General features: G+C 46.7%; 1 long non-coding RNA gene across 2 annotated transcripts; it reads right to left on the bottom strand.

Annotated features, from left to right (window-relative positions):
• Nucleotides 1-1936: 1936 nt before the first annotated feature.
• On the bottom strand, nucleotides 1937-11038 carry LOC110565647 (uncharacterized). 2 transcript variants are annotated; one of them, XR_009593904.1, is made up of 4 exons: nucleotides 10888-11038; nucleotides 10412-10492; nucleotides 9863-9944; nucleotides 1937-3139 (listed from the first exon to the last, which is right to left on the bottom strand). It is a non-coding gene; the product is annotated as an uncharacterized LOC110565647 (long non-coding RNA). The 2 variants fall into 2 exon arrangements; XR_002477407.2 differs by having other exon boundaries at nucleotides 1937-6009.
• Nucleotides 11039-11546: the final 508 nt, after the last annotated feature.

Genomic DNA, 11546 nt, shown 5'->3' on the forward strand with positions numbered 1-11546 from the left:
TAACAATGTCAGTCACCAGGAAACTCAGAAGTTCAGGGAACCAGCAAATGCAGTAGCAGGACGAACCAGCAGCCAGCAGTCCTCCTCCAAGCAGCCGTGCCTTCTTCCTCTGGCCTGTCATATTTATACCCCTCAAGGTCCTCAGAATTCAACTAATTCCAGCTGGCCAAGACCACCGCTCCCCACGAGACACTTAACAGGTATAGACAAACTAAAATCCCCAACTTGGAATTATAACACAAACATGTTTACATATCCTAAACCAAAACGTCCACAGCAAGCCCAAGGCCAGCCTCCCTGGGGAAGGGTCTGTGGAGACCAAGCCAACGAAACTCCCAAGGTCAGTTCTCAGCAAGACTGCTTGCTGAACTTCCTCAATTTTCAGAGAAGTTGTTGGGAAACTGAGGACTGCATGAACGACAGGATTTCTTTCAGGCACTAACAGACGCTGGGATGGATAAAACAGGCACAGAACTGCTTCCTCATCTGAAGCCCAGATAAAGGAACACACATCCGGATCTGGCCTCGGGTTCTCCTAAACGGAGCCTTGGAGGTTCCTTCCTGTTGCCTTCGCTGTTTGAAAGGCTTTGTCTTTGCCACCCTCCTCACTCTTCCTAAACCTATGTATACTTTGGGGACCTGGATTTCCATTACTGTATTAGGCCAAAAGTTGTATATACAAGTTTTGTCTTTTATGAAAGAGGTTTCCATCTTTTATAATCTCTCTGTTGTTGTTTTTGTTTTGGGGGTTTTTGTCATTGTGTTTTTGTTTTTCAAGACAGGGTCTCTCTGTGTAGCCTTGGCCGTCCTGGACTAGCTTTGCAGACCAGGCTGGCCTCTGCCTCCCTCAGGCCCAGCTCAGTTTCCTTGCTTTGAAACTGAGAAAATCCAGAATTCTCAAGGGTCTACCAGTTACTAGAATTCCTGACTCTGAGTTCATTTTTTTAAGATATGCTTTACTTATTCACTTATTTTTTTTGTTTTGCCTGTATGTATGTCGGTGTCAGAACCCCTGGAACCGAAATTAAAGACAGTTGTGAGCTGCCATGTGGGTACTGGGATTCGAACCCAGGTCTTCTGGAAGAGCAGCCAGGGCTTTTAACCTCTGAGCCATCTCTCCAGCCCCTCCGACATCATTTCCTATGCCCCGAAGTTCCTGCTTCACAATAGCAGCCAAGTCCATGTTTCCTTCTTTTTGTAACGCAGTGACAGACGCTGGGTACTCGGCAGTTTGCGCTGTGGCTGTTTAACCTGGGAGACCGCCGGACAGCTCTGTCCTGGGCCCTGTTCAACTTGGCTTCGCCTCAAGTACCATTTACTGGGTGTCCCCAGGATCCACGCCGCGGCCCCAGGAGAGGCTCACACATCAGTGCGGCCGAGGGTTGGTCTCTAGCCCCGACAGGAGCCAGAGAGGACTGGGAGCGCGCGCGGTGAGCTGCCACAGGCTAACCCCAGCACGGCTCGCTGTGTGCCTGTTAGACAAAGATGGCTGGTTTCTGGAAATCGCAGCTTTTGTCACAGGCTAACCCCAGCGCAGCTCGCTGTGTGCCTGTTAGACAAAGATGGCTGGTTTCTGGAAATCGCAGCTTTTGCCACAGGCTAACCCCAGCGCGGCTCGCTGTGTGCCTGTTAGACAAAGATGGCTGGTTTCTGGAAATTCTCAGCTGATGTTGGGCCTGGTTTGGAGTGCGAGGACTCTGGAGTAAAGGAAGGCAGGTTATAACTAAAAGTGGCACATATGTGTAACCCCAGAATTTGAGAGGGAAACCGGGAGGATCAGGAGTTCAGGATCCTCCTCCACTGTATAGGAAATTCAAGGCCAGCCTGGGCTACGTGAGACCCAGTCTCAATAAGGGGAAAAAAAACGAAAAGAAAAAGAAAGGAGAAGAAATTAAAGCAATCTGATTAACCACTTTATTTTTAAAACTTGCCCTTGTCCAGTTCACCTTTGTTTTTTTTTCCTATGTCGCTGTTAGCCAGGGCTTCCTCCATTTTGATTAAGCAATGATAGTTCCTTAACAAAAGTACTTTGGTCCCCAGAATTGAAATCACTTGGTTGTTTTGTTTTGGTTTGGTTTTTTTTTCTCTTTTCTTTTTTTTTTTTTTTACTATGCTTACCCTCAATCGTCCTATTAACCCCTAAGAATTGCCAGCCACAGGTAGACCATTTACCTTCTGACTTTCTATAACTGACTCACTGGTTCCCACCGGCAAAGGTCAGCCGTGAGCCAAAAAAGGAAAACTGTCACTCTGCCTGTCCCTTCTCCTGCCCTGTGACTACTCCCACCTGTAAGCTGTCAGAGGATTCTGGTTCTGTACCAGAGACTCTGCAGGTCTTTGTCCCAGAGAAAGGCCTGTACATGCCTGTACACCCTTTCCGGGTCTCCCTTTCCTTGTCCTCCCTTCTCTCTGATCTTACGTTCCCCATCTCCACCCTCACTTCTTCACTGGCTCCTCCTTAAGTCTCACAGCCTCCCACCTTCCTTCCCACGTCCATTCTCATCTCATTCTGCTCCTTTCTCCTTGTGTCCTCTGAGCAACCTTTAAAGCAAGTGTTGCTCCCAGTAATGGCGGAGACCCTGAAAGCTTCCCAAGGCCCACGCACAAGGAGGGAATTTCCCCCACCTCCTTAGCCGCTGCAGTGCTTCCTGGGCCACCTAGGAAGGCCGCCTCCAGCCTGCTTGCCACGGCTCTTGGCCCCAACTCTCTACCACCCTCTCCGTCTGGCCAGCTCAAATGTGACTTCTTTAAGGAAAACTTCGCTAAAGCGCAGACAGCCGCTCCAGGCTCCCCTTGCTTCTGCCCCCAACGCTTACTCCAGGTGTAATTATCTAACTAATTGCTGGTTTCCACGGATAAACTTGTGAGTCTGGGGCCCCTGGTTGTCATGTTTTACTGCTTTATTCCCAGCAACTGTGCCAAGGCCAGCTCAAGACAGGACTCATTAATGTCTTGGCCACATTCACACTGCAGAGTCACTAACGCTGTCGCCTCTCGTTGCCGAGATCACAGGCAGCCACCGCAACTGGCCGTCTTTCACACGTTGTCTCCAAACGTGAGCAGGAACTCCCAGGCAGAGCAGCAAACGACAGCTGAAGCCACACCAGTGCTCTCAAAATGCCCTGCGCCTCTCCGGTTCCTGTGGGGGAAAACAGCAAGCGTCTTGGAGGGCCAACACAGACGGCTGTGTCTGCCGCAATGAACTCGGCAAGGCCCTAGCCGCAAGCCGTCTTCTCTCTAAAGACTGTCTTTCCTGGTGAGAGTCGGTCTCTTCCAAAGCATTTGATGTTCGCCAGGTTAGCAACCGTGTCCCCTGCCATTTTATTGTGAGCATTTTGATGCCTTCAGCTGAACTCAGTCTCTCTCCCTGTCTCTCCAAGTGTGCCAAGCTGATAGACCGTGAGGCTCCCCTTCATAGCTTCGGCATCCAGCATAGTGTATTAAGAAAGGCTGGCTTTTTTTTTTTTTTTTCCTTTTTTCCGGGGCACAGGAACAGAACAAAAGGGATAAAGTCTTCCAGACTTACTGTCTTCATTGATCAATTCCATCACATGCTCCCACCAAGAAACAGAAAGAACTGACACATCCTATATCTCTGCCCTTCCTAGAAAAGGTTTCCAGAAGAACTGACCTCCTTTCACCTCAGCCAGTCTGAATGGAGCCACCTGTGGATGGGGGAGGGCAGGCTGAAGTCAGGCCCTGACTCACGTGAGAAACTAGGTCGACGTCATTATTAATGACAGGCCTGCTTCTATTTAGGGAAGCAAGTGGTAGATAAAAGCCTTTGTCTTTTTCTTTTGGTGTTTTGAAATAGGGTGTCTCTGTGTAGCCTTGGCTGTCCTGGGTTTGCCTTGTAGACCAGGCTGGCCTCAAACTCACAGAGCTCCGTCTGCCTCTGCCTCGAGAGTGCAGGGATTACAGGCGTGCACCACCGCACCCTGCTGAAACCACGTTTTACTAGCTGCCAAATGACTCCCATGCAAATATTCCTTTTCTGTTTGTTTGGTTGCCAGAAGAAAGAGGAGAGCAAGTGAGTGCGGGGAGTCCTGTGCTCTTGGCTGTATCAGCTGTGCATCTTTAGATTCCCACAGCGCCTCTGCTTACAGAGCCTGATGCACACTCTACATACGCTCTTACGAAAGCCTCCATGACCAGCGCTCTTGGTCTCATTATAGTCCTGCCTAACTGAGCCTCAGAGAAGTGAAGTAATTCACATTGGTCACATAATGAGCACTGAGACTACAAAGTCATTAAAAAAAAAAAAATGACCGAATCCTGTAGACTTCAACTCTTTTCCTACTTTAAAATTAAGAAATGTATTGCCGAGTGTGGTAGGGCACAACTCTAATGCCAGCACTCGGGAGGCAGAGGCAAGCATGTCTCTGTAAATTTGAGTACAGCCTGGTCTAGAAAAGTGAGTCCAGGGGCTGGAGAGATGGCTCAGTCGCTAAGAGCATTGTCTGCTCTTCCAGAGGTCCTGAGTTCAATTTACAGCAACTACATGGTGGCTCACAGCCATCTATAGTGGGACCTGATGCCCTCTTCTTTCGTGCAGGTGTACATGCAGATAGAGCACTCATATGTAAAATAAATAAATCTTTAAAAAAATTAAAAAGTGAGTCCGGGGGATAGCCAGGGCTATACACAGAGAAACTCTGTCTTGAAAAAAAAAATGAAAAGAGAGAGAGAAGAAGAAAGAAAGAAAGAAAGAAATTTATGGGCCTCATGAGAGGATAACAAATAAAAATCCCTAATTCTCACTCTTAGGCACTTTAATGTTTTGGTCTATTTTAATTGCAAACTTAGACGCAGTGCAACACTAAAGACCTGTCTACACATGGGACAGCACAGAAGGGCACAGGGAACAGACCGAGGGACTGATTCCGTGGTTAAAAACAAAGCCACTAACACAGTTTATCTGCTGTCAGTAAGAATTGTGCATGTTCGTGTTCAAATCTGAATGCTGACACTATCCAATAGACTTTACCAAGCTTATTCATAACTGTTACAACAACGAGAAGCTGGATGACGAAACAGGTCTGACTTGTGTTGATGCTTCCTGACCCCGGATGTGTTCTAGACAGTCACACACAGATGAACACGGGAACCCTGACAGCACCTGAGTTTTGTGTCATTTCCTTTTCATGATCTTATACTTAGGCGCCTCTCAATTCCGTGGGAAAGTAGGCCGCACTGCCAGCATCTGGGAGAAGGGACTCTTAAGATGAAGTTCTTCCCACCCTGATAGGTTTGAAAGCACCTTCTGTATGTTTGCTCCTGGACTTCTTGAACAATTGTTACATGTGTGGTACACAGAGAGCCCAGCTTGGTCTCTTCAGAAAGGCTGGCCGCACAGGCGTGGCTCTGCAGCGTGGGACAGCTATGCTTCCGACGCTCAACCCTGGCTTCAAGTCCTGAGCAATTTCTCACACCAAATCCAGGAAGAGGAGAGCGTTAACGAGTTCAGTAGACTGCGGTTGACTTCGGATTTTATGCGGTGCCATCGGACCGGATCCGGAAGGGCGTGGTTTCCTAACGCCTCCTGCAGAGAGTGCAATCCGGGGACCACTGCTGTAGCCACCTGTCACCTCTACTTAAGTTAGAAAGTAACAAAGTGAGGTCTTCATACTGACTTCATGTGATATCCGTTAAGCCTTTTTTAATGTGTGCACGCCTCACCTCCTCCACATTCCTTCCCCGGTGGGCATGTCCGACCTTTGCACACTGTGACACATGTGTCCCCTGAGTCCACACTGCAAAACCTCTCAATTGAGTTCCAAAAAAATAAAATAAAATCTTAATGTTTTTAAATACAGTTATGATTCTGTGCTGCATTCATAGCTGTCCTGAACTGAACACTGTCCACCGTCTGGGTCTCAGGCTGGGCACGCCTGTAGGGCACTCACCAAAGAAGCCAGCCATTCATCCCAAAACGCTTCCGTTGTCTTTTCATTTCCGGGCTGTGCCGATGGCCTTCCGGTGACATCAGATCGTCTGTCTCACTGTTTCCTGTAAACAGTTTCTTCTAGTTGGATGTTTGTTTTTATTTTATTTTTATTTTTTGTTTTGCTTTTTGAGACAGGGTTTCTCTGTGTGTAGTGTTGGCTGTCCTGGACTCACTCTGTAGACCAGGCTGGCCTTGAACTCACAGAGATCCACCTGCCTCTGCCTCACAAGTGCTGGGAGTAAAGGCGAGCACCATCGCACCCAGCTTAGATGTTTATTCTTATTCAGGCTTGATTTCTGCCGATATCTCTGAAGTAGCAATTGGCACCTTCATTTGGAGGTCTGACGTCTTTTTATAGTGTGAGCAGTACTTGATGACAATCTTCTAGCTCCAATAATTACATCATTACTACTTTCTGAATTTTTACTGATACTTTGATCATTAAAGATAATTTGAGGCCAGGCAGGGTGACCAACGCCTGTAAATCCCAGCATTTAGGGAGGCAAAGGCAGGTAGATCTCTGTGAGTTTGAGGCCAGCCTGGTTTACAAAGCAAGTCCAGGACAGCCAAGGCTACACACAGAGAAACCCTGTCTCAAACCCTACCCCACCACAAAATAATAATAATAATAATAATTTGAGGTTTCTATTTCAGTGTGTATGTGTGTCCCAGCGACACCCACTAGAACACATACACAGTCAAATTAGTGTGTGTTAATATCCACACTATTCAAAGCAGAAAAGCAACTGATTTAAATCAACCAGAATGACCAGCCTTCTGCTATCCCATAATCTAATGATAGGACGCTGGCAAAGGTGGGTAGCTGTGGGCTCATCAACCCACAGAGGACTGTTTGACCATTTTAAAAAGCAAAGTAGCCCGAATTCTATATACTGGCTTCAAAACAAAAATGTCTGAGATCTGTTCATTCACTTCCAGCTCCAACAGAAAATTATTTCAGTCTCGCTCTCCTCCTCCTGCCTCCTTATCCTACCCATCTTTGCTCTGTATCTGTACAGCCTTCATAATAACACGCAGTCATCCTAGCTTTCCAGAAGTCCCAGCCAATAAAACAAGCAGCCAAACAAATAAGAAAATACAACTATAACCTTGTAGTATGAGCAGAGCTAACAAGAATCTGTGAAGGTGGAGGGCGAGCAGGTCCCAATCGGTGAGCAATTACAAGTGAGGTAAAATAGATACATTAACTGGATAAAATTTAATTCCACCAGAATTCTGAATAGTTACAGGTGTCCGTGCTTGCGTCAAAAGCTCCCTTGCTAAACACCAGCGCCCTTTTCCTGCCACTTCCCATATAGCCACAGCCACTTTTGTTTTTGCAAGTAAGAGCTTCCTTCCCTGACCACACTCGGGGATGAAGGACAGGCTCCTGATACGGTGAAGTCAGAGGCCTTTGCTAGGAACCGAGGAGTGGACCACGTGTTTGTCAAGGACGCTGATCCAGAGCACTGCTGGTGCCCACAGTCTCCCACTTTGAGGGGGAATTCTGTAGCTGGGATAAAGGGAGACACCGACCTGGATGAGCCGAAGCACCTGACGATGGACCCTGCGGGCAGCGGAGCTCCTCTGGGGTCCAGCGGCAGCCCTGGTAGCGAGCTTCTCAATCCCTCCCCGGGATTCCTGGGCAATGCATTTTCATTTGTGTACTATCATAAAAACTACTTGCTAAAGGGAACTGTTCAGAGCAAACTGTCTATGAGTAATATAGTCGTATTTGAGTGGTATTTATTTTTTTAAGTTATACACCAATTCCTTCAATTTTCCCACTACCCTCAACTTTTTTTTTTTTTTTTTTTTTTTTTGCGCTTGAACATGGTGTGTATGGGCAGGAACACGTGCGCGCCTATATAGTCACCTATATAGTCACGCACCTACTATATAGGCGTGTCTGGGCGCGCACGCCTGGGGAGGCCAGGGGTTGATGTGAAGTATGTTTTCTCAGTCACTCGTCACATTACGTTGTGAGGCAAGGTTTCTCACTAGAGACTGCTGGCTCAGCGAGGCTGGCTAGCCAGCTAGCTGCAGGAGTCCCGTTCCCTCCTCTTGAGTGAGACTAAAGCAGGCCACAGCACTGCCTGGCTTTTATGTGGGTGGGGGGGAGCGGCGAGCCAATTTTCCGAGAGGTGGAAAATGCCATCAGCCCATTCTGCCTTTACCTGAGGCATGACACCTTTACTTTCCCGAATTTCACTTTATTCTTGCCGCCACCTCCTCCTCCTCCTCCTCCTCCTCCTCCTCCTCCCCCCTCTTCTGTACTGAGATCTAAACAGGGCCTGGGGCATACTAGACAGGCATTCCACCACTGAGATCTAAGCTTAGCCCTTTAATTTTCTCTTGAATCAGGCTAGAAATTGACTGTAATTATAGATGTGGAGATGAGCAGTGAGAATGGGGCCTGAAGGAACTGGCTTCCGCTCCAGAGGTAACCTCCGCAGACTGGGGTTTTCAATAGCATTGAACACAGGAGCAAAGCATCGCTGCCAAGACACCTAAGACGTCTGGGCTTCTCGGCTTCTGTGCTCTATGGCACTTGAACGTTACAAACCTAATCTTTCTGGATCAGCATGTCAAATAATGCTCACACAGAGCCGGAGTAAGAAGGCGGACTGATGGATTTGCAAGTTAGCGACCGCGAGACCTGCTTAGTCTCTCGTTGGGAGTGGCTAACCTCAGGCGCAGCTCCGGAACCCCTGTGCCCTTCCCACTGTGCTGTGACATCCAGTCGTTCTGGGGCCCACATTGGTTCTAGTGTTCAGAGGCATTCTTTTTATTAACCACTTCACTATCAAAGGTGTGGGATATCAGAGACCTATCTCTGATATTAACTGGTTGTTAGTATTTTTCAAAATAATGAGTCTGGATGACCAAGGCCTCATTTTGATAACAATGCCCTGTCAGCAACTTTTGGGTATGTCAGGGTTCCTAGGTGCAAGCATTAGCAACCAATTCTATGTACCCTAACTTGAAAAAAACAAAAAGCCTGACTGAGAAATACCCAGTAGGTCCCAAAATTCCCGAGAAAGTCAAGAACCAGACGTAGGAAGCAGACAGGAGTAAAGGAGGCTGAAAGCAGAAAGCTGAAGCCCACAGCAGGCACAGTCCGGTGAGGACACTTCCGGAGTGTGGTGGGTAAGAACTGCAGCAGGAAGACTAAGCTGCTATCTCAGGGAAGCTTCTCTTACTCTATCACTGCCAGACCCCTCTTCTGGACCATCATGTTGTCAGTGTAGGTAAGTAGGATAAGGGGCCCTGTGCCTTTGTGCCATTCCATGGGGTTCAATGTCACAGTAAGGCTAGATATACCTCATGTCCTGCCCCTCTAAAAGGAAAATAAGGGGCTGGAGAGATGGCCTAGAGGTTAAGAGTACTGGTTGCCCTTCCAGTGGTCCTGAGTTCAATTCCAAGCAACCGCATGGTGGCTCACAACCTTCTATAGTGAGATCTGGTGCCCTCTGCTGGCCTGCAGGCAGAACATTGCATGCATAATAAATAAATATTTTTTAAAATAAACTTATTTTTAAAAAGGAAAATTTAAAAATATGCCCTTTTCTGGTTTCCATGATGCCCAATCTCTTCAGTTACTGAGTAACAAAACTGTTCAGTTACTGAGTAACAAACTCATACATATGAGAGAGAGAAAGAGAGAGATGTCCAGTATATCATGCTTGAGTTTTTTTTAAGACTTACTATTTTCTTTTGTTGGCCTGTGTATTTGTAGCAACTATGGCACTGCTTTTTGAATGCGTGTGTGTGTGTGTGTGTGTGTGTGTGTGTGTGTGTAACATTTGTGTGTGTTGTGTTGCGTTGTATATGTTGGCTTATGTGCTTATCAGTATGTGTGTGTACAAGCCTGTGGAGGACACAAGCTGACTTTGGGTGTCTTCTTTCACTTACTGTGCTTGGTTCTCTTATGTGCGCTCTGGGTCTCCGAACTCAAGCGTGGCAGGCAATTTTCTACTCAGCCGTCCCCGGAGACCTATAAAGAGATTTTTACTTTCAACTGTTTTAGGATTTTAAAAAACAAACAAACAAGCAAAAAAAAAAAAAAAATAGTGGTTCAAATTCTCTTCCCCTTCAAAAAGCTAGATGCCTTTTCCTTTACTTTTTTAGCTTCATTGTTCTCAATTTCAGAATGACTTCATCAAGTTTCTAAAAAATATCCCATAGGGATTTTTATTATGATCACACATACACATATATGTATTTGTAGAATAGCTTTAAATTTACATGGCACTGAACCTTCTTATCCAAGAACATGGTATATCCCAACTTAAGCGTTCTTCTCCATCCTTGAGTAATGTCATAGTTGTCTTACAGGGAGTTGGCACATGCCTTCATTTGTGGCCTTATTATTGTGGAAGTTCAGATGTGTCCGGTCCATAGTTCCCTTGAAAGTGTCAAGGCCCTTCTTATGCCCAAACAAAATTATGAGGCACTACTTACAACACAAATGGTTCCAGGATTCTGTCTTCCCTATCCAGCCACACAAGGCACTGGGGTGACTTCTTCCTAGGTATCCATCTGCTGTTAATGAATTAACCTTTAGCTCTTGTAGTGGCACAAACTTGAGTTTGAAGGTCAAAGGTAAGGAATGGTTTAACAAAAATAAATCCAGGAGAAGGAGGGAGGAGCAAGAGAGATGGGGACAAGGAGAAGAAGGGAGAGAGACACACACAGAGAGAGGAAGAGAGCACAGAGAGACAGACTTGGAGAAATGGAAGGACCCAAGATAGTGCACTAGTACTACAGTGCCTCCTAGTGGACGCAATGAAGCATGGCTTCATTTACCAAGCGTGACACCCCCCAACCTCATCTACAAGCAACTAGAATCTGGAGGTGCCTAAGCCGCTAGCTAGGACAAAAGTTCTGCCTTCCAGAAAGATGAACTGAAGAAGAAAAAGGAGAAATGATCTGATTACGTTCCCATGGCTGGTCAGGAGTCTTCACTCCCCATCCCGTATCAGTTCTTTAAGAATCCTGCTTCCATCTTACTACAACTTGATACGCCAGGCGGCCAGCTGGGTTGACTTCCAAGGGAGCCTGCTCTTTTCTGAAGAGTGGGTGGGGAGGAGGAGGGGGAGAGACCGGAAGGGGAGGATGGAGGGAAAAGTACTGTCGGGGATGTGGAAGAAGGAAGGAAGAAGGAATGTGGGAGGGAGGGAGGGAGGGAGGGAAGGAAGGAAGGAAGGAAGGAAGGAAGGAAGGAAGGAAGGAAGAATGCTGCTTCCTTTACAGCACCTACCTGTTATGAAACAAGGAGCTAAAGACACATATTTAAAACTTCAGTTTCTATCTTCATATCTAGTTTGCTTCCAAGCCTACTTTTAAAAAAATCTATCTTCAGGGAATGAATTTGTTGGGGTAAATGACCAGACATCATACACAGAAAGGTTCTCCATTACCATAAATTGACTCTTGGTGTGCTGAACTAACTGTTGAAATTTTAACTAGAAAATAAGTACAGAGACCTAGCAAGATTCAGACCATAGCAGAAAAGAGAGAGAGAGAGAGAGAGAGAGAGAAGACTTCCTTCCTTTGAATTTTTTAAGACAGGGTAGCTGCCTCTGGGTAGCCCTGA

This window comes from Meriones unguiculatus, chromosome 8 (assembly GCF_030254825.1).
Source record: "Meriones unguiculatus strain TT.TT164.6M chromosome 8, Bangor_MerUng_6.1, whole genome shotgun sequence".
In the NCBI taxonomy this organism is placed as follows: Eukaryota; Metazoa; Chordata; class Mammalia; order Rodentia; family Muridae; genus Meriones; species Meriones unguiculatus.